Raw genomic sequence first — 6,418 nt, 5'->3', positions numbered from 1 at the left:
AATTCTCTCACTCCAGAAGCAACTCCGGTTGCTCCTGACATGAAAAAAAAATTGTTTTGGTCCAGGATTAGAAGTACAGGGATCCATATCTAACAGGATAAAGAATGCAACAATTGTACTATCGGTTCATCTACTGAAGTATCCACAAATGTCTGCACAACATTCATCCTTTCCTCCTTCAAAAGATCTTCAGGTATACTAGGGCCAGGTATGAATCCTAGAAAAAAAAGAACTGTGCTAGTGACTATGAATTGCAGAAGGATCTACAAGTGTCTATACAATTTATTTACAGTATTTATTTATTTTTATGTTCCTCACAGAAGGATTTTAAAAATACAATATTTATTTACTTAATTTATAACCCACCTTTCTCCAACCCAGAGGAGAATCAAGGCGGCTTACAAACATTAAAATACATCTCAACAAAATATCAACAATCTAAACATGAGCAATTGAAACACATATCAATCAGTTAAACAGATTAAAACAAAATAAAATGCCGAGTCATGATCTCATAACCAGATCATTTCTCCATTCGTTCTTTAAAAGATCCTCAGGTATCCTGGGGCCAAGGACTTGCCAAGGACTATTCGAAGTCTCATCCCCTAGTACTTTTTCCTAGACAAACTGGCATAGAAGAAAACGAGAAGAAGCCAGTCCCAATTCTCCTGGATTATGGGACATCTACACTGTAGAATTAATGCGGTTTGGCACCACTTTAACTGCCCTGGCTCAATGCTATGGAATCCACATAATTATAGTTTCGGGAGGTAACAGCGCTCTTCGGCAGAGAAGGCTAAAGACCTTGTAAAACTACAACCCCCAGGATTCCATGGCAGTAAAAGTGGTGTCAAACTCCATTAATTCTACAATATAAATGAGGCCTAAGATAGCCAGATTCAAAGCACTATTTCAGCAGATTTTTTGGAAGAAAAAACTTTTATCCACATGCATATTTTGATATGATTCCAAAAAATTATTAATATAAATCTTCTGAAGATTAAATATTGTATGTTTAGATTGGATTTTTGAGGAACTCATGCAAGGAGATGCTCAGAATGAATAATAGAATAAGAAGAATCAGCTCCATCCGGTATTTAATACAATGGAGTATTAAAATGATGTCCCTTACATCCCTCTGAGTTATTTCATGCCACTCTCTTCCCAGGCTGTTGTTGCTGACAGTGACAAGTCCACCATAAACACAACCTTAGGTGAGGAGAGAACTTCAAAGCAACTACTTCAAATTAAAGATGTCTACTACATGCTCCACCAGTATTCCACAATAGTATGGACCAAAACAGTAGGGTTTCTTATGATCTGAACACTTTATCCCAAGGCATGTGTGAATGGGAAAAATGAACTCAACTTGATTCCAGTGCTGGCTGTCTACACAACACACTCAGATTTCTGGTGAGTATTCCTGCTTTTCTTCCCTCAACTGCACTATGGGCAAAGTCAGAGGATAGTCAGGGCATTTGAAGGAAACGCCAGCATACTCTGAGGCTTTGTAGCTATCTAGACAGCTGGAGCTGGTCTGCACCAGGGATGGGGATGTCTCCTTGCCAGCTACAGATCTCCACACACATATCTGGCTGTCATGCTCATGTCTGCTGACATCAGAAGAGAGTGACCAGAGCAAGAAAGGCACTGATCTGACTCCACCTTGCTAATCATGCAGGTGCCCCATTCTAACTACATCAGGTACTGTAAGATAATGTAAATTGTCTTACATAATGCTTTTGCTCTTAGAGTACCACAAGCGATAGCCAAATACTCACAGGGGGCTTCATGGCCTACAAGGACAAGGGAATGGGCCAGCACAGGGACAGACTGGGCCACCTGGACAATGGCCTCCGCTTGGAAATACATAATGGAAATGCCCCAGAGTCAGGATCATTCTGGCCCTGAGACTACTAGGCCAAAATTTAAGAAATTTAAGAAAGACTGAGGATAGGCTGCTGGTGACACCATGATGCATTAAGATTAGGCAGCAACATTTCTAACATTTCTATTATCTTACCTATGGGAATTAACTGACCCCTGAAGTCATACATAACTTTAATTTGTCTCAAGCTGGTCTTATTGTGGTTTCAAAATAATTATATTTTCTTCCTTCCTCTGTGTATTGGGGGCTTTCCCTCCCATCCAAAATACTATTAAATAAACTGCATTTCTAGGGTTAAAACTTCTATCATTTCTTTATAAATTTGAGCTGTAGATCTGTCAAATCCTGGTGATTTGGCCTTTCACCTCTTTTATTTCCTGTATTGAAATGTTGGTATTCAATCATTGTTTCTCCTCTAATGTTTGAGTTATATTTAATATTCCGTTGAAATGCCCTTTCATACATTCCTTATGTAATCTTTGGTAGTATGCTGCAAAGACTTTCCGTATCTCAGCTGAATTCTGTATAAGTGTGTGTTGTCTTATTTGTTTGTACCTTAATAACTTTTACCTTCTGTTTTTCTTTCCTCTTTTAAAGGTATTTTGCCAACTTTTAAATCAAATTTATGCTAGGTCTCTGAAAACCATTTTTGGCTAAAGTTTGGAAGTCTACTCGGCAGCAATAGAGACAACAGAGAAATCATTCATTGCTGCCACCATTGCATCTGCAAGGAACCATCCAGCTGAGCTATTTTGAGTGGTTGAGGGCTATTACATACTGGTCCTCAAGGAGAAATTCCTGACCATTCAGCAACCCTTTGTGAAGAATTTGCAAGGCATAGAATCATAGAATCAGAAGAGACTGCATGGGCCATCCAGTCCAACCCCCTGCCAAGAAGCAGGGAAATTGCATTCAAAGCACCCCCGACAGATGGCCATCCAGCCTCTGCTTAAAAGCCTCCAAAGGAGGAGCCTCCACCACACTCCAAGGCAGAGAGTTCCACTGCTGAACAGCTCTCACAGTGAAGATGTTCTTCCTGATGTTCAAGTGGAATCTCCTTTCCTGTAGTTTGAAGCCATTGTTCCACGTCCTAGTCTCCAGGGCAGCAGAAAACAAGCTTGCTCCCTCCTCCCTATGACTTCTTCTCACATAGCTTACCTGTCCGAACATATCTCTCTATGAACCATCTTGGAGTCTAAGATCGTCCGGGGAGGCCTTGCTTCTTCGCAGGCTTGATTGGCAGGGATGAGAGACAAGGCCTTCTTGGTGGTGGACCCTCGGCGGTGGAACTCCCTCCCCAAGGAGATTAGATCAGCCCCCTCCCTTCTGACTTTCCGTAAAAAAGTGAAGACGTGGTTGGAGAACTAGTGTAATAGATACGAAAGATGTGCAACTGACTACTGGAATGGCCCAGACTACGTTTGTGGATCACGTGAATTATTATGTTTGTATTGTGCTAAATTCTTTTAGTTGTTTTAATTGTATTTTATAACTCTATTTTGAATGTTTATTTTATTGTACACTTTTCTAAAGGCATGGAATTGTTGTCTATATTGTAAAGCCGCCTTGACTCCCCTTCAGGGTTCAGAAGGGCGGGATAGAAATGCTGTAAATAAATAAATATTTATACATGGCCATCATCATGTCTCCTCTCCGTCTTCTCTTCTGCAGGCTAAACATGTCCAGCTCTTTAACCCACTCTTCATTGGGCTTGTTCTCCAGACCTTTGATCAATTTAGTCACCCTCCTCTGGACACATTCCAGCTTGTCAACATCTTCCTTCAATTAAGATGCCCAAAACTGGACACAGTGTGATTCCAGGTGTGATCTGACCAAGACAGACTGGAGGGGTAGCATGATTTCCCTGGATCTGGACATTAGACTCCTATTTATGCAGGCCCATTGGCATTTTTAGCTGCCACATGACATTGTTGGCTCATGTTTAACTTGTCCATGAGGACTCCAAGATCATTTTCACACGTACTGCTGTTGAGCCAGGCGTCCCCCATTCTGTATCTTTGCATTCCATTTTTTCTGCCGAAGTGAAGTATCTTGCATTTGTCCGTTGAACTTCATTTTGTTAGTTTCGTCCCATCTCTCTAATCTGCTAAGATCGTTTTGAATTCTGTTCCTGCTTTCTTGAGTATTAGTTATCCCTCCCAATTTGGTGTCGTCTGCAAACTTGATGATCATGCCTTCTAACCCTTCGTCTAAGTCGTTAATAAAGATGTTGAACAGAACCGGTCCCAGGACGGGACCCTCCTGATGGCACTCCACTCGTCACTTCTTTCCAGGATGAAGGAGACGCATTGGTGAGCACCCTCTGGGTTCGTTCACTTAACCAATTACAGATCCACCTAACCCATAGTTTTGCCTAGCCCAGGTTTGACTAGTTTGTTTGCCAGAAGGTCATTTTGCAGATAAAGTCACTCAGATCTGTTCTGACTTGGATGGTGTTATTGATATATTTCCAATGGATGTAACTTTGGCTCCTGCTTGTCCAGGGATGATGGATACCTTTCGATTTGTGCCGCCTGAGGACGTGGACAGAATCCTTGGCAAGGGGAGAGCTACCACATGTATTTAATAACCTTGCCCTTCCTGGCAGATCAAACAGGCCAGAGGGGGGCTCAAGAGCTACAGCCAAGTTACTAACTGGAGCTGGCTTTGGGGGGAGACAGGCAACCCCCTCTTGCATGCAGCAGCTCAACTGGCTGCCAGTCTGTTTCGGAGCACAGCTCAAGTGCTGGTTTTGACCTTTAAAGCCCTAGACCGTGGTTCTCAACTTTCTTAATGCCACAATCCCTGAATACAGTTCCTCTTCTTGTGGTGACCACCAACCATAAAATTATTTTCGTTGCTACTTCATAACTGTCATTTTGCTACTGTTATGAATTGTAATTACAATATCTGATATGCAGGATGTATTTTCATTCATTGGACCGAACTTGGCACAAATACCCGATATGTCCAAATTTGAATACTAGTGGGGTTGGGGTGTGTGTGATTTTGTCATTTGGGAGTTGTAGTTGCTGGGATTTATAGTTCACCTACAATCAAACAAAAGGAGCCCTGGTGGCGAAGTGTGTTAAAGCACTGAGCTGCTGCACTAGCAGACCAAAAGGTCCCAGGTTCAATTCCCGGGAGCAGAGTGAGCACCCGCTATTAGCTCCAGCTTCTGCCAACCTAGCAGTTCAAAAACATGCAAATGTGAGTAGATCAATAGGTACCGCTCCGGCGGGAAGGTAACGGCGCTCCATGCAGTCATGCCGGCCACATGACCTTGGAGGTGTCTACAGACCACGCCGGCTCATCGGGTTAGAAATGGAGCACCAACCCCCAGAGTCAGACATGACCGGACTTAACGTCAGGGGAAACCTTTAGCTTTACCTTACAATCAAAGAGCATTCTGAACTCCACCAATGATGGAATTAAACCAAACTTGGCACACAGAACTCCCATGACCAACAGGAAATATTGGAAGGGTTTGGTGGGCATTGACCTTGAGTTTTGGTCCAGATTACAGATCTGGATCAAACTAGCATACTCAATATGCTCAAATGTGAACACTGGTTGAGTATGGAGAAAATAGACCTTGACATTTGGGAGTTATGGTTGCTGGAATGTATAGTTCACCTACAATCAAAGAGCCCCTTGAACCCCACCAATGTTGGAATTGGGCCAGACATCCCACACAGATCCCACGACCAACAGAGGCCCTGATGAGCGGGCCTTCTCTCAATCCCAGCTTCATCGCCAGCTTGGTGGGAATGAGAGGCTGTCCGTCAACTCTGGAACTTCCTTCTTCGCAGGAAGCCAGAATGGCCCCCTCCCTGCTGTCCTTCTGGCAGCAGTCTAAGACCTTTTTTATTCAGACAGGCTTTTAAGGATGAAGGTTTCAAAGATCAGATCAGGGGGTGCTGTGGTTTTTAACTTTGAACACGTTTCAATGGTTTTTAACTGGGAATTTTTTAAAAACTGTATTTAATCCTGCTTTAATGTTTGCTTATTTGTATTTTTTTAAATGTATGCTGGTGCTTGTATGTTAAGCCACTTTGAGTCTCCTGCAGGAGAGATAAAGCAGGATATAAATAAACATAATTAAAAAGTTTCTTTTTTCCAATATTGAAATAGGGTCTAAGCTTTTTCATTCTTTTTCCATCTTTTCAATCAGTTCTTGGATTTGTTTGTTAAATACTGCCTGTTGGTGGTTTTGAAGAGTTAGCAATTCTTTAATTTTCTTTTCCCTATCTGCATTCCATTCTTCTTTCAGTATACAATGTCCTCTTATAACTGCCTTAGCTGCTTCCCACACTGTGCTTATTGGCTATAAACCCTTGTTTTCATTAAATTAATATTTAATTTATTTTGTGATATATTCCCTATGCTCTCTCCTAATTATAATTAAATTATTATACTTCCATATCCCATTTCTCTGTTATTTAGTTCAAATTCTATAATTAGTGGTGCAGAGTTTGAAAGCCATACACCATATGTTTGAACATTTCTTATCACTATTTTGTTGGATTC

The sequence above is a fragment of the Anolis carolinensis genome, chromosome 1 (genome assembly GCF_035594765.1).
Source record: "Anolis carolinensis isolate JA03-04 chromosome 1, rAnoCar3.1.pri, whole genome shotgun sequence".
In the NCBI taxonomy this organism is placed as follows: Eukaryota; Metazoa; Chordata; class Lepidosauria; order Squamata; family Dactyloidae; genus Anolis; species Anolis carolinensis.
This window is presented reverse-complemented; position numbering follows the sequence as displayed.